Source organism: Microcaecilia unicolor, chromosome 3, assembly GCF_901765095.1.
Source record: "Microcaecilia unicolor chromosome 3, aMicUni1.1, whole genome shotgun sequence".
Lineage (NCBI taxonomy): Eukaryota > Metazoa > Chordata > Amphibia > Gymnophiona > Siphonopidae > Microcaecilia > Microcaecilia unicolor.
This window is the reverse complement of record NC_044033.1, coordinates 196,152,789-196,175,059: the sequence shown is the minus strand read 5'-3', so window position 1 is coordinate 196,175,059 and position 22,271 is coordinate 196,152,789. Positions and strand designations below refer to the sequence as shown.

Genomic DNA, 22,271 nt, shown 5'->3' with positions numbered 1-22,271 from the left:
AGAGTCCCTTGAAATTGTATGATGGACTTCCCCAGTTTCATAGGCGGTTTTATGGATAATTCCAGAACAGGGAACCACTCTTGCCACAGCCAATACAAGGGCAATAAGAATCATAGTTCCACAGTCCTGGCTGAGTTTGAGTTCTTCTAGCTATGAGGGGTATAAAAAGATAAAATTATGTCTTACCTGCTGATAATTTTCTTTCCTTTAGTAGAAGCAGATGAATCCAGGAACTGGTGGGCCGTGCCCATCCACCAGCAGGCGGAAACAGAGACCACACAGCCGAAGGCAACGACGCCAGAGGGTCAGCTCCTCTTTCACTTCAGTATGTGAAAGAAAAGGAGGAACCGTATGCAAGTTCATTCCAGAGTCAGCAAACTGCAGAAAAGCAGTTCGGCATGGCAGCGCTAAAAATTCAGACACACTGCGTGCCAAAGAATTGGCAAACAAGAACATCACTTGCTAATACGTTCCTAAGCAAAGCCTTCTGTAAAGGATCAAAAGGAGTCCGAAGCAATGCTCAGTAGATAAGGAGCCCTAAGCTAGGCTCTGAGAACAAGAAAGAGGTTTCAGGGTGAACAAGGTTAAGGCAGCAGAGGAGCAAAGCACTCTGCAAGAAATGCACTACATCCGGGTGCGAAGCCAGAGAACAGCCCAACACACTCTCCCAGAAGAAGGCTACCGTCACCTGCACCCAAACTGAATTAGAGACCAGGCCCTTCTGCAACCCGTCCTGTAGAAAGAAATCGCTGAGGAACAGACGCCCGCAAGCATGGGCTGCAACCATGCCTCAAAAAATCCTCTACACCCGAGAATACGTGGTCAAAGTGGACCGCATACAAGCTTGCAATAGAGCAGTAATCACCGTCTCCGAAGATCTCTGTTCCTCACAGTCAACCTCTCAAAAAAAAAACAGGCCGTAAGACCAAAGCAAGAGGGATCCTCTGCTCTGTAATGGACCCTGAAGGAAGAGCCCACAATCGAGCAGAATTCGAAATGGAGGCGCCACCAGGAGCCACATCATACTGTGCTGTGGCCAATCTGGAGCTACCAGAATAATTTAACCCCGGTGGCGAGCGATCTGAAAAGAACTCAGCCACAGAAAGGCCACAGAGGAAACATTATCGAACAACATCCTCTGGCGAAAGAAGCAGCTGAACAACCAGCTTTACCAAATCACCCCCCTCTCCAATGACAGAAGGAGGCATCTCAGCGTCCAGCCGGGACATCATCAAATCTACCTCCGGAGCTCTCTACTTGAGGCCAAACTGAAGCACTGGTGCGGAAACCATTCCACCGATGCCAGAAGACAGCAGATAAAGAAAGCTCACCGTAGGAAAAGCCTGCGAAGTGGGCCGCAGAGAAACAGGTCCCAATAGCAGACTATGGATTTTCCTCCAGGAACTTGTCCAAACCTTTTTAAAACCAAGATGTGGTCGCTGATACCACATCCTCTGGCAACGAGTTCCAGAGTTTAACTATTTGTTGAGTGAAAAAAATATTCCCTCCTGTTTGTTTAAGAGTAGTACCATGTAATTTCCTTGAGTGTCCCCTAGTCTTTGTACTTTTGAAAGAGTAAAAAATTGATACACATTTACCCATTCTACACCACTCAGGCCCTCATGATCAAAAGCAAACTCCATACTAGCGCCGAAGTTTGCTGCCGACCCATGATCAGAGCCCTTGAGCGCCTGAAACAACGCACTCGAGGGCTCTTAGCACAAGTAGCATGCAAATGCATGCTAAACAGGGCTTCTAGCGCAATTAGCTTGCAAATGCATGCTAATCAGCGCTTAACGCATTCATCCCCAATGATCAGCATCCAGCGCGCCAAAGATAGGGTCGCTGGATGCGGCAAAATCAACACCAACTCCGAGCTGGCGTTAGATTTTGCGGATCATTGGGGAGGAATGCTGAGCCCTGTCCAGCATGCAGTTGCATGCTGGCAGGCCCCCATTCCCCTCCCAAGCAAATGCGATCAGGGGGCTGGAGGTCCGGTGGACCTCCGCCCCCCCCCCCGACAATCCCACCCCCTCCATGTTCGTTCCCTTACATGGTCTGTAGCCCCGCCCAGCACATCCCAGGATGCAATGGGCGGTGCTGGGCGCCGCCATTTTGCATCGGCGTCGACTAGAAGAGGAGGGAGGCAGGCATGCTGCGTCCCTCCTCCAACGAAAGGTAGGGGGGCCGGGAGGGGGGGTTGTCGGACCACCAGGTATTCGAAGTAGAACGCTGGTGGGGAGGAGTTGGAGTGGGCTGGAGGTCCACCGGACCTCCAGCCCCCACCCCCCAGTCGATGGATGGGAGAGTGGGAGAACCTTTGGCCGGAGGTGGCCACTCAATGGTTTCTGGGGGCTTGGGGGGCTGTAGACCCACCAGATCTCCAGTCCCCCCCCCCCCCCGTCGCTGGGTGGGAGAGCCTTTGGCCGGAGGCGGCCACCTCGATTTCTGGGGGTTTGGGGGGGCTGGAGACCCACCGGATCTCCAGCCTTCCCTGAACATGGAGGGGGTGGGATCGTTGGGGGGAACGGAGGTCCACTGGACCTCCAGCCCCTCCCCATCGCTGGGTGGGAGGGTGGGAGAGGGTTTGGCCACGACATTTTCTGGGGGTTTGGGGGGGGGGGGCTGGAGACACACCGGAGCTCCAGCCCTCGTTGTTCGGGCCTCGGCAGGCTGTTTGACAGGTTTGGGCTTTTGACAGCCCAGACCTGTCAAACAAGTGCGGGAGGATTGTGCTGAGCGCATGCTCAGGCGCAATTCTCCCGCACTCAAACATGATAATCATAGATAATAGTGCTGCTTAGATTTGCATGCATTATCTTTGATCATCGATGCAGAAAAGCCCTGCGCTGTCCGGACGCTATTTTTAGGGCGCTGTTTGGAACAGCGCGGGGCTTTTGATCATGAGGGCCTCAGTATTTTGTAGACCTCTATCATATCCCCTCTTAGCGGTGTCTTTTCCAAGCTGAAGAGTCTTACCCTCTTAAGCTTTTCCTCATATGAAAGGAATTCCATCCCCTTAATCATTTTGATCACCCTTCTTTGAACTTTTTCCAATTTTGCTGTATCTTTTTTAAGATACAGTGACCAGAGTTGCACACAATACTCAACATGTGGTCACACCATGGAGCGATACAGAGGCATTATAATATTCTATCCCGGTCCTAATAATTCCTAGCATTCTGTTTGCTTTTTTGGCCACTGCCACACACTGGGCAGAAGATTTCAGCGTATTATCTACAATGACACCTAGATTTTTTTCTTGGGTGCTGACTCCTAGGGTGGAACCTAGCATCAAATAAATACAATTCGGATTATTCTTCCCTATGTGCATCACTTTGCACTTATCCATATTAAATCTCATCTGCCATTTGGATGCCCAGTCTTCCAATTTCCTAAGGTCTTCCTGCAATTTTTCACAATCTGCATGCATTTTAACAACTTTGAATACTTTTGTGTCATCTGCAAGTTTAATCACCTCACTCCTCGTTTCCATTATCAGATATTATCAGATCATTAATAAATTAATAAATATGGCCCTCATGGTCAAAAGCAAACTCCAGCGCTAGACATAGGAGCCAACTCTGTGGGTGCTGTGGGTGCTTGAGCACCCCCAATATATAGAAAATTCCTTGTATGTGTCCAGGGAGGGGTTATTTCCATTGGGCTTAGCACCCTCAATAATTTTGAAAAGTTGGCTCCTGTGGCTAGAGGCTGTTAATGCCATACTAGCACTGGAGTTTGCATCCCAGGATGCAATGGGCGGGGCTGGGCACCGCCATTTTGCGATGTCGTCCACTGGAAGAGGAGGGAGTTTCATTCTCCTCCTTGATGGATACAAGGTCTTCAACAGATATCTGGTCCTTGCACTGCCTTTTTTCTTCTCTTCTTCTTGTGCCACCAATTCCTAATTCACAATAAAACAATGCCTCTTATCCTCTACTACTACTACTACTACTACTTATCACTTCTATAGCACTACAAGGCATACGCAACGCTGTACACCATACATGGAAAGGCAGTCCCTGCTCAAAGAGCTTACAATCTAAATAGGACAGGCAAACAGACAGAACAACTAGAAGGGTAAAAGGGTATAGGACAAGTGAGTAGTGGTTAGGAGTCAAAAACAGCGTTAAAGAGGTGGGCTTTCAATCTGGACTTGAAAACGGCCAAAGACAGGGATAGACGGACAGGTTCGGGAAGTCTATTCCAGGCGTGAGGCGCAGCAAGATAAAAGGAACGGAGTCTGGAATTAGCAGTGGAGGAGAAGGGGACAGACAAAAGAAATTTATCCACAGAACGGAGTAACCGAGGGGGGGCCTAGGGAGAGACAAGAGTGGAGAGGTACTGGGGAGCAGTAGAGTGAATGCACTTATAGGTCAGTAAGAGAAGTTTGAATTGGATGTGGAAACGGATAGGGAGCCAGTGAAGTGTGTATATAATGCAGATATTGGGAATCTGGTCCATTGTGAGGAAATTGTACCCTCTGGTACATCTGTGCTTTTCTCCCCGCCACACCAGTGCCGCCCCGCTTCCTTTTCCTCTCTCTCTCCCCCATCTATGGTGTTGTCGATATTAAACAGGCTCCCTTGTCCAGTGTCCTCTGTAAAGTGCATAGCTGAGATTAGTGTTAATTTCCTTCAGTGCCGTCAACAAGGAGCTATGGCCACCCAGGTTCCTGCTCCTCGTCTCCCTCTATGGGTCCCTGTTTGTACAGCGCAGTAAGATTTTGCGCTTATTGCGTCTTAGCACCAAAAATCAAAGTACCTAAGTGCAAAGGCCATCTTAACACGTCCTCTGCAATTACCATGTTGAAATGTTCATCACCACATCTTTACACTGCTTGCAGTTAGCGCAGATATTCATCTAGCGAGGAGAGGCTAAGTGACCCCGTGCTAACAGCATAATCAACAGTGTGTTGTATGTTTTCCATATCAACTGCCATATGCTATCCAGCCCCCGTCTACTTCCCACCCCTAACACAAGAAGTGCATCGGGCCCAATTCTATAGATGGTGCCAATAAAATTCAGCTCAGAACGCTGCTCTATAAAGGACGCTTCGGGATGAGTACTGAATCGGGTGCCAGCTGAAACCTGGTGTAAATCCTGGCACATAAATTGGGCGTAGAACCCCACTATTCTGTAACACTGCGTCAGTGGCGTACCAAGGGGGGGCGGTGGGGGCGGTCCGCCCCAGGTGCACGCCGCTGGGGGGTGCCGCGGCACGCGCCTGTGGGCTCCGAGTTCGCTACGCTAACCAGCGAAGTTAGCTTAGCGAACTTGGAGCCCACAGGCGCGCGCCGCAGCACCCCCCCCCAGCGGCTTCCACCCGGGGGGGTGTCATTTTGCCGGGGGAGAGGTGTCATTTCGCAGGGGGGGGCGCATTGGCGATCCGCCCCGGGTGTCATCGAGTCTAGGAACACCACTGCACTGCGTACATCTTTCGTGAACGCCCCTGGCCCCTGGCCTCCATTATTAAAGAACAGTATGTAGCCAGATCAGCATCCCAAATCATAGAATACTTCGGAATAGGAGGCACAGTTCTCAGATGGGTCAAAGGATTACTGACCACAAGATCATACCAAGTAACAACGAATGCGGATAGATCACCCCCATGGACACCTGAATGTGGAGTTCCCCAAGGATCCCCCCTCTCGCCAACCTTATTCCTCTGATGATGATACCTTTAGCCAAACTTCTAGCCAATCAAAACCTACACCCCCACATATATGCAGATGACGTCACAATCTACATCCCGTTCAAACATGATCTAAGTGAAATCACCAACGAGATCAACCAAAGCCTCCAAATAATGCACACCTGGGCAGATGCATTCCAACTAAAACTAAATGCAGAAAAAACACAATGCCTTGTACTCACATCACAACATAACACAAAGCACTTCTCTACCATAAGAACACCATACTGTTCTCTCCCGGTCTCAAAAAACCTGAAAATTCTTGGAGTCACCATTGATCGAAACCTCACTCTCGATGACTACATGAAAAACACAACGAAAAAGATGTTCTACTCCATGTGGAAACTTAAAAGAGTAAAACCTTTCTTCCCGAGATACATCTTCTGGACCCTGGTACAGTCAATGGTAATAAGTCATCTGGACTACTGCAACGCACTATACGCGTGCTGCAAAGATCAGACTATCAAAAAACTACAAACTGCCCAGAATACAGCCGCCAGACTCATATTTGGAAAAACCAAACATGAAAGTGCAAAACCCTTGAGAGAGTAGCTTCACTGGCTCCCACTTAAAGAACGCATTACGTTCAAGATCTGCACGATTATACACAAAATCATTCACACAGATGCCCCAATCTACATGCTAAACCTTGTAGACTTGCCTCCCCGAAACGCCACAAGATCATCCCGCAAATTTCTCGACCTGCACTTCCCAGTTGTAAAGGACTAAAGTAAAAGCAGATGCATGCGACCACATTCTCGTACTTGGGCACGCAAGTGTGGAATGCACTGCCTACAGACCTGAGAACAATCGGCGAAACAACTATCTTTCGCAAATCTCTTAAGACATACCTCTTCAGCAAGGCATACAATGAGAACTAGTAGCCACAATAATCCACCCAACAATCCACTCAATTAAGATAACTCATCTACTATAGCTACCTAAATCACTCCTCTCCTTCTTCTTTTACCCTCATTTAACCTCTGCACAACATTAAATGTATATGTCACCTTGCAATGACAATGTTAACAAAACTATGTAAGCCACATTGAGCCTGCAAATAGGTGGGATAATGTGGGATACAAATGCAATAAATAAATAAATAAAATAATTCATGACAATTAAGGGCTTGTTAGTGCCAATAAGTAAATCAGTGGAGCCCATTAACTAATTATTTTGATATGGGATCTGCACCCTTTATAGAATCTGGGGTTATAGTTCAATGGTTTTTATTGATGTATGAACACTCACAATGCACAACACAAACAAGAATACAGACGCCATTGATCCTACATTCATGGTCGAACAACAACTGTAGAACCACCATATAGAATCTTGGGTTTACCTGCGAATTAGTGCTTGCTGACTGCTAAACCACCATGCTGTGTGCTTGTGCAGTAGCGGTTAACATACACTAATTTGCGTGTTAAGTGCTTAACACACCTCAGTGAAAGACCTTCTATGTTGCACAGCATTTGCATCAGCCATGCTTAATTGCGCTTCCTTCATCTACTGTTTCTTCCACTTCTCCCCTTACCTCGGTCTATGAGAAGCAGCCTCTCCCCCTCCGTCCTCTGTACCGGTCCTCAGCATGCTTGCCTTTGATTGTGACCACTCTGGTCCATTGACATTCCCAGTATACAAGAGCAGCACAGTGCCAACCAGTTGGCCACAGATGAAAGGAACCAGTCTTCAGAGAGCATCCTTTAAACAGTGATGAAGATCAAATTGTTCACACGTCCGATGTGTTTCAGCACATGTAATACCTGCCGAAACAAATTAAGAAAGCTTCGAGGACATGGATCAAACCTTTACGGAAATCACTTAGTATTCTGACGGCTGCATACAGAGAGTTCTCTGAGCACCACTTGTACTTCGGAAAATCGCCAAAATGACTCAATTCCTGCTGAGGCTACTCTTCATCTCTCTCTCTCTTCTGTATATATGGTTCCAATTCCAGGCATCCATCTCCCCCTTGGGAAAGACATATTATGCCATTCTATTTTCCTCAAACTTCATAATCTTGGCCTCCTGTCTCTGAAGTTCCTTTTCTATAGAAACTGTACCTGTCTTTACTTTACTGGAGCTGGTAAATATTTATTATTAAGATTAAAGATAAACACTGAAATACAAACTCCAGAAAAATCAGAAGAGACAATGAAACATCGGTCACAGGAATGTGACCACAAGGAACAAAGCCATACATCAGAAGATTTATTTATTTATTACATTTGATATACCATGTCTTGGAACACGAGCATCAAAACGGTTTACAATTCCAGGTCCAGCCGAGTAGAGGGTAAGGAGGCTAAGGGGCTCATTTTCGAAAGAGAAAAACATCCAAAAAGTGTCATAAACCACCATTTGTACAAATTTTTTCTCAAAAGTCCAAATTGGTATTTTCAAAACCTATCTTGCAGACACATTTATCTATGCATTTCATCTGCAATGTATCCAAATGATAAGGGAGCATGTCGGGGGCATTTCAAAGGTGGGATTAGGGTGGGCTTAGGATGTGCCTAACACGGACATTTTATAATGGTACAAAATGAAAATGTCTAGGGCGAAAACTTCAATGTTTTGGTCTAGACCTGTTTTTATAATGAATAAGACACAAAAAGGTGCCCTAAATCACCAGATGACCACTGGAGGGATCCAGGAATGACCCCCTTACAACTCCAGTGGTCACTAACTCCCTCCCACCCACCCCCAAAAATGTGATTATAAACAATACTTACCTGCCTCTACTGACAGCCTCAGATGTTATACTCAGGTGCATCAGAGCAGTATGCAGGTCCCTGGAATAGTCCAGTGGTGGGTGAAGTGCACTGTAGACAAGTGGACCCAGGCCCAAGCCTCCCCCTACCTATTACACTTGTGGTGGAAACTGTGACACTTCCAAAACTCACAAGAAACCCACTGTACCCACATATAGGTGTCCCCTTCACCTGTTAGGGCTATTGTAGTGGTGTACAGTTCAGGGTGGTGGGTTTTAGAGGGCTCAGCACATAATAAGAGAGCAATGATGAGATGTGTACATGGGAATATTATATGAAGTCCACAGCAGTGGCCCCACAGGGTTCCCCATTGTTCTCCTGGGATGTCTGGGGGACCAGTGCCTCTCCTACATCCCAATGGCTTGATTTTCTATGTTTTTCACTTGTATGGGGGTTTTTTTTTCCAAAAATGGCCTGGAAAATTAAATGCACAGAGCACAAAACCTTGTTACAAAAGGTATTCTTGAAAAAACAAAAGACAGATGTTATGCGGTGTTTGAAAATGGCCATATTTCCTACTCAGATGTGAGATGTTTAGCACAAAATGTCCAACGTCCGATTCGACGTCATATTGAAAATTGCCTCTCCATGTCCATTACCTGAAAACCTAAAAAGCTACTGTACAATAATGTTTTTTTAAGTTCTTCTTGAATTTTTGAAGATTTGTCTTAAACCAAAAATCAGCTGGGAGTTAACAAAAATGCAGACTCGCGTATAGAATCTAATCTCACTCTAGATAATGGAGGAGTAACTAAGCGGGTTTTGATTTTGGGATCTTAGGGAGCCTTTAACAAAGCTGTGCTAGTGCTTTTAGCTTGCAGAAAAAATCAGCTGGCGGTAAACGCTGAGATGCCCATAGGAATGTAACGGGCATCTCAGCGTTCACTGCCAGCTGATTTTTACCGCGAGTTTAAAAAGTTAGTGCAGCCGTGAGGGACAATATGGGATAAGTAAATTTGCCAAATACCGAGGCTCTCCAGAATAAAAAAAACATTGTGAGTCAACACCACACAGCTTAAATTGCATTCTAAACCTACGTGGCGGCCGATGGGCTTCTTACAAAAGTGGAGAAATCCTATCAAGGTGCTTAGCACCTGTGCTAACTCTAAGTTTTGAATGGATTGAAGTCTTTTGATCATGTATTCTGGCAAGAGAATTATCAAAATCATAAGCATGGCTATAGTAGGAGAGACTGAAGGTCCATCAAGCCCAATATCCTGTTTCCAACAGTAGCCAATCCAAGTCACAAGTACCTGGCAAGATCCCAAATCAGACTTTATGCTGCTTATCCTAGAAATAAGCAGCAGATTTTCTCAAGTCCATCTTAGTAATGGGCTTATAGACTTTTACCACATTCTCTGGCAACGAATTACAGAGTTTAATTACACATTGAGCGAAGAAATATTTTCTCTGATTCATTTTAAATTTACTACTTTGTAGCTTCATTGAATGCCCACTAGTACTAGTATTTTTGGAAAGAGTAAACAAGCGATTCACGTCTACCCGTTCAACTCCACTCAGTATTTTATATACCTCTATCATATCTCCCCTCAGCTGTCTCTTCTCTTCTCTGTCATAGGAAAGTCGTCCCATCCCCTTTATCATTTCCGTCGCCCTTCTCTGTACCTTTTCTAATTCCATTATATCTTTTTTGAGATGCGGTGACCAGAATTGTGCTTGCGTTTGGTACTAAGCCCGGGTACTACTACTACTACTTAACATTTCTAAAGCGCTACTAGGGTTACGCAGCGCTGTACAATTTAACATAGAGGGACAGTCCCTGCTCAATGAGCTTACAATCTAAGAGACAAGTGAACGGACAGTCCGATAGGGGCGGTCAAATTGGGGCAGTCTGGATTTAGGGAATGGTAAGAGTTAGGTGCTGATGCAGCATTGAAGAGGTGGGTTTTAAGGCAAAGACTTGAAGATGGGCAGGGAGGGGGCTTGGCGTAAGGGCTCAGGAAGGTTGTTCCAAGCATAGGGTGAGGCGAGGCCAGAATGAGTGGAGCCTGGAGTTGGCGGTGTTGGAGAAGGGTATAGAGAGGAGGGGATTTGTCCTGTGAACGGAGGTTACGTGCGGAACATAGGGGAGAATGAGGGAGGAGAGGTAGTGAGGGCAAGCAGACTGAATGCATTTGTAGGTAAGAAGGAGAACTTGAATTGAATGCGGTATCTGATTGGAGGCCAGTGAAGTGACCTGAGGAGAGGTAATTCAATGCTGGGCCCTTTCCGGTGACCGAATTCGCTATCCAGATTTTTGGGCCATTTAAGATAACCAGCTAGGTTGATATTCAGATTTAGCCAACTATCTTTAAACTGGTAAAGATATGCCAGTTTTTCATGCGGCCAAATTTGGCCACCAAACCTGGTTTAAAAATCAGCAGATAGCTGGTTATACCAGGCAATATAGCCGGCTAGTCGTTAACCATGGGTAGCCGGTTAAGCGCTATTTAACTGGTTAGCAGCCACTCTGACCAGTTAAATAACGCTGAATATTGGGGGTATATTTGTATTGTATCCCTTCATGTACATCATTCACTTCCATAGACTTCAGGGAGTCACTTCCCACCCCCCCACATAACGTCACTGTTACCCACCTTCTCTGAATGAATAACAGGTTTCAGAAACTTCACTATTTATGGGCGTCCTGCACAATGTTCCTGAAACCTCATTTTCTACACTGGGGCCAAAGTGTATCCCAGAGAGGTTGAGAGTTCCCTGCATTCATGGTGACTAAGAAAGAATTGGGTTTCATCTGAAACAATCTCATTTTTCATACTCCAGCTGGTGACCCAAGTGCATGTGAGCAGCTGCTCTCGTGCATCTCTTCAAATCCCTCTCTGACTTTCTGTGAGGGAACCTGGCCGGTTTCATCACAGCCAGGCAAGCTGCGCCTCCCATGCCTACAGCCCAGTCTGCTTCCTCCCCACAGCTAGAACTGAAGAGGCCTAGGGACTGTGAATTTACATAATGGCAGGGCAGTGACTAAATGGAGGTGTTACTGTATCACAAGTGCCACTCTTCCCCACGTGCAAGGCTCTCACGTGGAGACCCACCGATACAGAGCAGAGAGTTTCCATAGTTTGAGGTTTGGCATTTGATTTTCCAGCACTTCCTCTGCACCACCAGTTTCCTCCATCCTGGCACGCCTCTGTTTGGTACAGAATGAGATTATGAAAGCGGATCTCGCCTTTGAAAAAGCAGTTCACCAAAGTTCATTCGTGCCACTGCAAAGTGGATAAGTCTGTATGTGAGCTCGGGTAAGCCGTTTCATCCAGAGCCGAGAAGTCCGGCTACTGGCGGCGGTCCAGTCCTATAATGAAGGAGGATGTGCTGTCAGAAATCCAGGAATGGCATAATATCTCCCACCTGGAACTAGTAATTTGACATCTCTATGCATCCACCGTGCTTCATCTCTAATCCCGGATCTTTCATTGGTTTAGGTGTGTGTGTCCACTGAGTGAGTCACTTTATCTCTCCTGTATCAGTTCTAATCCCCAGCTTGGTCACAGATGTATTTGCCTTATTTGGCAGACTGACTCCACGTTGTGCATCGTAGGATGCAATTGTGCAGGGTCAGGCCCTGCCATTTTTCAAGATGGCAGCATGGAACGGAGTGAATGGGTGTTGATCCTGCCTTCCACTTAAAGATGCACAGATGAGGGGTCCAAAGAATTCATCAGGTTCATTTGTGGGGTTGGGGTGGGAGTTAAAGGGACATTTTGGGGTCAGGGGTCTGGAGAACCACTTGAGCCAGGACGGATGATTTTGGTGTCAGGGGAGTGGAGGATGTGGAATCTTCCATTGCTGCATTGCATCTTTACACCAGCCTTGAGCTGGTGCAATAATTCAGTGTCATAAAATGAGTAAAACACTGCACTAGAATTTAGTGCAACTTAGTTTATCGGAAGATATGTAATATTGTGGAATCAGGACTATGTCAGAATTGAAAAAAGCATGGGATAAGCATGTGGGATCGCTTAGGAAAAGGAAGAGCTAGGGGTTACAGAGGATGGGCAGACTGGATGGGCCATTGGGCCTTTATCTGCCATCTTGTTTCTATGTTTCAGCATTTGCATGCATTTTACATGCCCCCTGCCTTTATTTAGCATAGTGGTTTTGGGCTGACTTACCCGCACATCATTTTTCTTTCCGCATCGGGAGTACATTAGCATAGCAAAATCGAGCGGAAACTGCTGTGCGAACAGATAACGCAGCTGACTGCATCGGCCCCACATGTGACTCGGGGGGGGGGGGGGGAGTCCTTTCATTTCCCTATGTGTAAGGTCATCCACGGAGTTTAGCAGAATAATATTTATCCTCTTTGAAATCTGCAAGTCAGAATGAGAACAGCCCAGAGGCGGCAGCACATCACTGAGCTCACTGGAGTCCTGGTCTTTCTAAAAATCTCTTTCATCCATCTAATGCCTGCAGAGTGGATTCCCTCCCCCAAGCACAGGACACGCTTCCAAATTCCTACCCTGACCAGAGGTTCCTGTATTAGATTTGTATTTTCTGTTGCTAACATCTGCAAATCAGTCTAGTATTTTCAGCACAGGGTCACACACTCCAGGTTACAGCCAGTGAGATAGCTGAGAACTATATTGTGCTCTGTGAGATTCAGGACAACCAAGGCTCCTCCCTTCATTTAATAATCATTCTGCATGGAGGTGGTAGAGATGAAAACAGGAGAGACACCAAGAGTCCTGGGGCTGTTCATTGCACCAGAACTGAAAGGGAAGATAAATATAGTTACAGAGAAAATTATGGCAAATAAAGACCATACGGCCTATCCACATCAACTACTAATCTCTACAATCCCTTCCTCTCTCTCAGAAATCCCAGTGTATGGAAACAGAAAATAACACAAAGACCATACAGCCTATCCAGTCTGTCCATCTACACCAACTACTAATCTCTACAATCCCTTCCTCTCCCTCAGAGATCCTCTGTACATAGAAACAGAAATGATGCCGATAAAGACCATACGACCTATCCAGTCTGTCCATCTACAATCCTTTTCTCTCCCTCAGAGATCTTCTATACATAAAAACATAGAAAATGACACAGATAAAGACCATACGGCCTATCCAGTCTGTCCATCCACACCAACACAAATCTCTACAATCCTTCCTCTTCCTCAGAGATCCTCTGTGCTTATCCCATGCTTTTTAAAGTCAGATACAATCATCATCTCCTCCACCTGCACCACCTGTTCTGTAAAGAACTATTTCTTTAGATTCCTCCTGATTCTATCCCCTTTCACCTTCATCCTATGCCCCCTCATTCAGAGCTTCCTTTCAACTGAAACAACTGCATTGTGTGTTTATCATATCTCCCCTTTCCCATTTATACCATGGATGTATTTAAATGTCTGTATCATATCTCCCCTATCCCACCTTATTCCACATTACTACTACTACTACTTAGCATTTCTATAGCGCTGCCAGGGTTACGCAGCGCTGTACAAGTTTAACATGGGGAAGGACAGCAGTCCCTGCTCGAAAGAGCTTACAATCTAAAGGTTACAAACTATGTAGTCAGTGTAGGTATCATGACTGGGAAGGTGGTTAGGTGCCAAAAGCAAGGGAGATGGGCTTTGAGTAAGGACTTGAAAATGGGTAGGGAGGGCGCATGGCGTATGGACTCGGGAAGTCTGTTCCAGGCATAAGGTGATGCGAGGCAGAAGGGGCGGGAGTCTGGAGTTAGCGGTGGTGGAGAAGGGTACAGATAGGAGTGATTTGTCCTGAGAGCGGAGGTTACGGGTGGGAACATACGGGGAGAGGAGGGTAGAGAGGTAATGGGGGGCTGCAGATTGAGTGCACTTGAAGGTCAATAGGAGGAGCTTGAACTGTATACGGTAGCGGACTGGGAGCCAGTGAAGCGACTTGAGGAGGGGGGTGATGTGAGAGTAACGGTCACGCAGTAGATGAGACGTGCGGCGGAATTTTGGACAGATTGAAGGGGGGATAGAAGGCTAAGCGGGAGGCCAGCGAGAAGAAGGTTTGCATAGTTGAGAGGTGACGAGCGAGTGCACGAGGGTTCGGTGGGTCTGATCAGAGAGGAATGGCGGATTTTGCTAATATTATAGAGGAAGAAGCGACAGGTCTTAGCTGTCTGCTGAATATGGGCAGAGAAGGAGAGGGAGGAGTCGAAGATGACTCCGAGATTGCAGGCCGAAGAGACGGGGAGGATGAGGGCGTTGTCAACAGAGACGAAAGTGGGGGAAGAGGAGAAGAGGGTTTGGGTGGAAAGACAAGGAGCTCAGTCTTTGCCATGTTCAGTTTCAGATGCCGGTTGGACATCCAGGCAGCGATGTCTGAAAGGCAGGCCGAAACTTTGGCCTGGGTTTCGACCGTGAGTCAGGAGTGGAGAGATAAAGCTGAGTGTCATCAGCATAGAGATGGTACTGGAAACCATGTGATGAGATCAGCGAGCCCAGGGAAGAGGTGTAGATCGAGAAAAGAAGCGGTCCATGGACAGATCCTTGAGGAACCCCAACAGAGAGTGGGATGGGGGTGGAAGAAGAGCATTAGAAAATACTCTGAAGGTGCGTTGGGAAAGAAACGAAGAGACCAGGAGAGGACGGAGCCCTGGAACCCCAATGAGGACAGTGTGTCAAGAAGTAAATTATGATTGACGGTGTCAAAGGCAGCAGATAGGTCGAGGAGGATGAGGATGGAATAGTGACCTTTGGATTTGGCAAGGAACAGGTCATTGCAGACTTTAGAGAGTGCAGTTTCTGTCAAGTGAAGTGAGCGAAAGCCGGATTGAAGCGGATCGAGGACGGCCTGGGAGGAGAGAAAATCAGTCGTCTGTCAAGCCCAGTATTTTGTTTCCAAGAGTGGCCGATCCAAGTATTCACTACCCTCTCTGTGAACTTTGAAGTCTAGAATCCTGCAACCTCAATTCATATCCTCCACCCCTTGGTCCCTAATTTTGAATTTCTGTACTCGCATCTGATAACATGATGTCGTTCCAAAAGTTAACCATTTAAATACAGATGTATGCCAGGGCACTGTCAAACTTTAATAAGATGTGGACTGAGAGCCAGGGAAGTCAGGGGCAAATTCCCACTGTGGCTCCTTGTGACCTTGGGCAAGTCGCTTAACCTCAGGTGCAAACCGTGATTGTAAGCCCATCAAGGACAGGGGAATACCTAGTGTACCTGAATGTACCTTGAGCTACTACTGAAAAATGCACAAGCCAAATCCAAATAAATATATAAATAAAATCCAAATACATACATCATAAAATAATCCAAATACATACATACATAGATGCACCACACAATAAAATAAGATGATAGCACTCATTATGTTAAGTGCTATCTGGTGCCATTAAATAGACTTTAACTGGATGGCACTGAATGTTGGCATTATGCAGTAAACGTTTATCTGTGCCCCAGTGTGTTTCTGACTCCTCCCATACGTAACCAACTAATTTTGCATCAGTATAATATGTGGTATTGACTTCACCAGATGTTCAAATATCCAGTTAAAGTTAAGCGGACGTATCACGGGCAAAGTTGGTCATAAGAAGAACATAAGAACAGCCACACTGGGTCAGACCAATGGTCCATCTAGCCTGGTATCCCATTTCCAAAAGAGGCCAAGCCAGGTCACAAGTTCCTGGCAGAAACCCAAATATGATAATATTCCAAGATACCAATCCTAGGGGAGGCCTGGCACCTCAATATCTGGATGTATAAGTCATCTTCTCCCCAACTGTGGCTCCATCCTACTGCACCTTCTAACCTCACCACAAGCCACAACTCTTTCAATTATATCTTCAAATCCCCCAGATTTCCTTAGCCAAGGTCAAGGCAGGTAGCAGAATGACGGCTCTCCTGGAACAGTTCCAGCAGATGCATCTCGAGGCCTTGGCCCACTTACTTTGCCACTCAGAGCCTTATATGCCACAACATTTTGTAGGAACGCTGCTCCACAGCCTTGAACCTCTCATTAGGCTATGCACTGCAAGCCGGGTTTAATTACACTTCCATATTCAAGGTTATGATAAAATTGGAAAAGGATAATGGCTGCCTCCACTGCCCTATATCCTCAGGGTGGCTGCACCTTCCCAGCTAGCACCTGAGTGCACGTGAGCAGCCAGTCTCGTGTGTGTTTCTTTCAGTCCCTCTCTTTCTCTTGCTCTGAGCAATCCTGGCCCAGTTTCTTTACAGGCAGGCAGGACTGCTCCTTCCAGGCCTACAGCCCTGGCCTACTTCCTCCCTGGTAGCCTGCAGCTAGAACTGAAGAGGCCTAATGCCTGTGTTATTTACATAATGGTGGAAGAGTGACTGAGTCACGGTGTTACTGTAACACTCTGCAACAGTTCCACACGTGCAGGAGCCTCACGTGGGGACCCACCGATACAGAGCAGGCAGGGGCTGGTAATTATAGAGAGAGATTACAGGGCAGAGGAGGTGCTCAATATAGGTCCTGTGTCATTTTATGCAGAAAATAACCTTCTAATTATACTTCTCTGGGTAGAGAGGTGTACTTCTCTGGGGAAAGAGGTGAGAAGAACACACCAGGGAAAAGGGGGGGGGGGGGTTGGGAAACAAAAACACTGTGACATCAGTGCAGTAGAGGACCTGTTCCTTGTAATTTCCCTCTTACCTCGCCAGCCCTCTCCCTCCCAGCATTATTCAGACTTCGGCAGGCTGGCACTGCTCTGAGATTGTGGATCCTAGTGCAAAGTGCTGCTTTGTTGTGCTAATGGGGTGGGGAAGAGGGATTAGGAGGCCCCTGAGGAACATGTGAGGTGCACTCCCAGAGGTCTGTGGAACAGTTTGCCCCAAAGTGCATGAATCCTCCCTATGGAAAACTAACTGCAAGGTCACCCACCAAGTTCGCACTTAGGCAGTTCAGAGAAAGGTTCCTAAACCTGGAGAGAGACAGTTAAAGTGAACTCACTGAGGAAAAGAAGTCAGTTCGGAAGGTGAACTTTTACTTCTGATGTTGTCTAAATTCACCTCATTGACTAACTCCCCTAAAATATTTGCCCTTAACAGCTGCTACTACTACTACTTCTACTTATCATTTCTATAGCGCTACAAGGCATACGCAGCGCTGTACACCATACACAAAAAGACAGTCCCTGCTCAAGAGCTTACAATCTAGAGTAAGACAGGCAGACAGACAGAACAATTAAGGAAACGTACATTAGGAAAAGGTAACCAGTGTGCTGTCTTGACAAGTGGTGTAACATGATCAAATTTTTTTCAGTTGGTAATTAGTTTAATGGTAGTATTTTGTATGAGTTGAAGACGACATATGTCCTTTTGGGTCAAGCTGTGATATAGAAGGAGGCAAGCAAAGCGAATGCAGAGCAGCCGGACATAACATGGCGGCTGCCGCATGCTTGCCCCCTGGTCCGAATTGCCCCCTGCTTCCGGCTTCCCCGCCATCCCAGGTGACGTAGCGGGTGACCCGCTGCGTCATTGGTGGAGAGGCCGGAAGGGGGCGGGGTCACAGCGGGTGGGCTGCAGACACAGGAGAAAAGGCTGCCTAGCGGGTCTGAGCGGTCTTTTTGAAGCGGGCGGCAGACTTGCGGCAGCCACTGCAGGCATTTCACGCAAGCACCATCATCTGCGCATAACCCTTCCCATGAAGCAGGACCTCATCGTCTGGATGCGCTTTCTACAAGACTTCAACGGGAGAGCCCTAATCCAATCAGCCCCAACTTCCAGCATAGACCTTAACCTCTATACAGATGCCGCCGGGACTGTGGGGTGCGGAGCTTACTTCAACGGAGACTGGTTCGCTGCCCCTTGGCCGTTGCAGTGGATACACAGTGGCCTCACCAAGAACATCACCTTCCTTGAGCTATTCCCCATTGTTGCAGCGGTCAACGTCTGGGGCCCTGCCCTGGCTAATAAATGTGTTATCCTTTGGTCAGACAATGCAGCTGTAGTGGAAATCATAAACAAGCAAACGGCACGTTGTCCCCACACTGCAGCTCTCCTCCGCCACTTCGTGCTATGTTGCTTGCAGCTTAACCTGACGGTGCGAGCAAAGCACATACCCGGTGTTGATAACAGCATAGCTGATGCTCTTTCACGCTTTCACTTTTCTCTCTTCCAGCAGTTGGCACCATCAGCAAGCAAGCAGCCCACTCCAGTACCAGAGCACCTATGGCAGCTAGCAACAACTCCATGCACCTACTCATCACCAGCTCGTTAGCCAGGACTACTCTGTACGCATACCGGCGAGCTTTTCACCAAGTCTGTGAGCACCTGCAGGGCCAGGGATGGACAGGAGGACCAGTCCCAGATCAACTCATGGCCCGGTACATCACGGAGGCATTCGAAGCGGGTTCCTCCAGCACAGCGATCGCCTCGAACATCACCGGCTTCGCCTTCTACGCCAAGCTGCGCGGTTGGGGCAACCCTCGGGCCGAGCTTGATATATATGTACCCACGTTGACCACAGAAGCTTTTTCCTGGCTCTTGAATAAGTCTCAAAAAAATAAATCTGCCTCTGAGGCTTCTTGTTTTGGACATTTTGTTGGTTCAGCAATTGGCTGCATCTCAACTATACCTTGATCTGCTGTCACCTTGAGTATTACGTTCAGTTCTGGTCACCGTATCTCAAAAAAGATATGGTGGAATTAGAAAAGGTTCAAAGAAGAGCGACCAAAATGATAAAAGGGATGGAACTCGTCTCGTACAAGGAAAGGCTAAAGAGGTTAGGGCTGTTCAGCTTGGAAAAGAGACAGAGGAAGGGAGATATGATTGAGGTCTACAAAATCCTAAGTGGTGTAGAGCGAGTAGAAGTGAAATCAAATGTTCACTCTTTTAAAAAGTACAAAGACCAAGAGGACACTCAAGGAAGTTACATGAAAATACTTTTAAAATAAATAGGAGGAAATACTTTTTCACTCAACGAATAGTTCAGCTCTGGAACTCGTTGCTCAAGGATGTAATAACAGCGGTTAGTGTATCTGGGTTTTAAAAAGTTTTGGACAAGTTCCTGGAGGAAAAGTCCATAGTCTGCTAGTGAGACAGACATGGGGAAGTCACTGCTTGCCCTGGGATTTGTAGCATGGAGTGTTGCCACTATTTGGGTTTCTGTCAGGTACTTGTGACCTGGCTTGGCCACTGTTGGAAACAGGATACTGGGCTAAATGGACCATTGGTCTGACCCAATATGGTTATTCTTACGTTCTTAGTGTTCACAGTCTGTTTATGGCACTGTTCCACCCCTCTTTTTAACAATTTTGTAAGCGATATTGCTAAGAATCAACTTCAGTTTTTGATGGCTGGAGTCCATGAGAGTACGAGACTGAGATTATAACCTGCGCAACCTATCCAGACCATATCTCGATAAACTGCTTTCATATTAGCTGCATTATAAGTCACATAGTTGAGACTAGCTCGGTGGAAATTGTTCTCTGCCAAAATGCTTGAAACAAACCAATGAATATTCACCAGTTTATTACTGGTCTCTCTCGTTGCCAAAATTACTGAACACATGCATCAGTTTTCATCAAGGTGAGCTCCTCTTTCCATGGTTTTTTTTTTTAAGATGAGGTGTTGGTGTCAAGATTTCTGAGTCAAGGTGTGCACAGGGACATAATCTGTCCCCATCTGTTTCCAATCCATCCCCTCCCACCCAGTGGCGTTCCTAGGGGGGGCGGTGGGTGTGGTCCGCCCCGGGTGCACACCGCTGGGGGGGGTGCCGCACGCGCCTGTCCCAGGTTACTTCCTGTTCCGGGGCAGAGGGAGCATGGAACGAACAAGGACAGGCGCGCGCGGCACCCCCCCCCCCCCCCCCAGCGGCGTTGCACCCGGGGGGGTTCCTTCGTGGGGGGGGTCCTTTCATCGGGGGGTCGCGCTGCATCCGGGGGGGGGCACTGCACCCAGGGGGCGGAGCACATCAGCAATCTGCCCCGGGTGTCAGCCCCCCTAGGAATGCCACTGCTCCCACCCCCATTCACTTTTGATCTGTTCCTTCTCTTCCCTGCAGTAGTAATGGCTTTTTTGTTTTTTTTGTTACATTTGTACCCCGCGCTTTCCCACTCATGGCAGGCTCAATGCGGCTTACATGGGGCAATGGAGGGTTAAGTGACTTGCCCAGAGTCACAAGGAGCTGCCTGTGCCTGAAGTGGGAATCGAACTCAGTTCCTCAGTTCCCCAGGACCAAAGTCCACCACCCTAACCACTAGGCCACTCCTCCACTATTTCCGTGGATTTCCACGGGTTTCCTGGTGTCCCCGCCCCTCATGCACTTTCTAGCTCCTATGATTTGGGGGGTTCCACTGTCTTCTTTGCTCAGACCAGAATGAGGAAAAGATGACATGACCAGAAAACGTAGACTACTGAAAGCATTTCAGTGACAGTGTGAAGGGAAGGGAAGGGGAGGGGGGGTTGTAATTATATTATTAAGATACACATGGTATTCAATGCAGAAGGATGTTACACTGGTAAGATGGCCAAATCTATATAAATAAATTGCACCTCCAACGTTCTGAAGCTGACTCTGTGTGAAGCCCTGAAGCCCTGTAGTGTTCATAGGCTCTCAGCAGCAGTCATAGAGCCGCCCTCAGCCCCCCCCCCCCCCACACACATAATTCGCACCTCCAATGTTCTGAAGCTGCCTCTGTCCCAGTGAAGCCCTGACGTGTTCGTAGCCTCTCAGCACCAGTCTTAGAGCCACCCTCAGCCCCGCCCCCCCACACAGTATGTCACTCGCTGCACAGCCCTGCTTCACGCCACACAGCCACTCACAGCACCCCTCTCACTCCAGACAACCCACCAGCACTGAATGAAAGTCAGCAACAAATAACCTGCCACGCCCCCCCGGTCACCACCGCCACCACTCACCCTCCACCCCCCCCCAAGGTCGCCACCGCTCACCCCTCCACCCCCCCAGGGTTGCCATCATTCCCCCCCCCTGAAGTCCCCGCACCTCCAAAGTTCTGAAGCCCAGAAAGTTAAGCCGCCCTCGCCGCAACGCCACGCCCCCCCAGGTCGCCACCGCCACTGCTCACCCCTCCACCCCCCAAAGGTCGCCACCACTCCCCCCCTCCACCCCCCCAGGCTCCCCACCATTCCCCCCTCCACCCCCCCCTAGGTCACCACACCTCCAACGTTCTGAAGTCGACAAAGTGAAGCCGCCCTTGCCGCAACGCCACCCCCCCCAGGTTGCCGCCGCTCACCATCAGGCATTGGCTGTCGGCTCTGCAGCCGCTCCTCTCGCCTCTCACGTCACTGCCCCTGGAGCAGACCCCGGAGGACTGCAGCGACGTGAGAGGCGAGAGGACCGGCTGCACAGCCGACAGCCAATGCTTGATGGCTGCCTGCGGTGAGAGGCTGCATTAAGAAAGAGGGGACACATTGGGAGGGGGTGCTGAGACCAGACAGGGGGAGGGGGTCCTGAGAGGGGGTGGTGTCCTGAGACCAGAGAGGGGGGTGGAGGGGGTCCTCACACCAGAGGGGAGGGGGGGTTGTGAGACCACAGTACAGGGGGGTCCACAGACCTGAGAGGGGGAGAGGGGAGAGGGGAGGGGGTTCTGAGACTACAGAGGGAAGGGGGGAGGGGTCCTGAGAACAGTGAGGGGGGGAGGTATCTCTGTCACACACACACTCTCTCACACACACACTCTCTCTCTCTCTCTCTCTCTCTCTCTCTCTCTCACAGTCAGTGTCTTCCTCTCTCTCACTATCAAACACTGTATCTCACACACTCAGTGTCTCACACTATATCACATTCACTCTGTATGTGTCACAGTCACTCTCAAACACTCTCTCGATCTCATACATTCTCTCAGACTCACAGACAGTCTGT

The 22,271-nt window shown here is 48.0% G+C and overlaps 1 long non-coding RNA gene across 1 annotated transcript in view; it reads right to left on the bottom strand.

Annotated features, from left to right (window-relative positions):
• LOC115464898 overlaps positions 1-22,271 on the bottom strand; it is a 25,684-nt gene extending 3,413 nt beyond the window's left edge. The window contains exons 1-2 of the long non-coding RNA XR_003941286.1: positions 22,261-22,271; positions 5,922-5,932 (exon numbers count right to left, since the gene is read on the bottom strand). This is a non-coding gene — a long non-coding RNA (uncharacterized LOC115464898). The remainder of the gene's footprint in view (positions 1-5,921; positions 5,933-22,260) is intronic.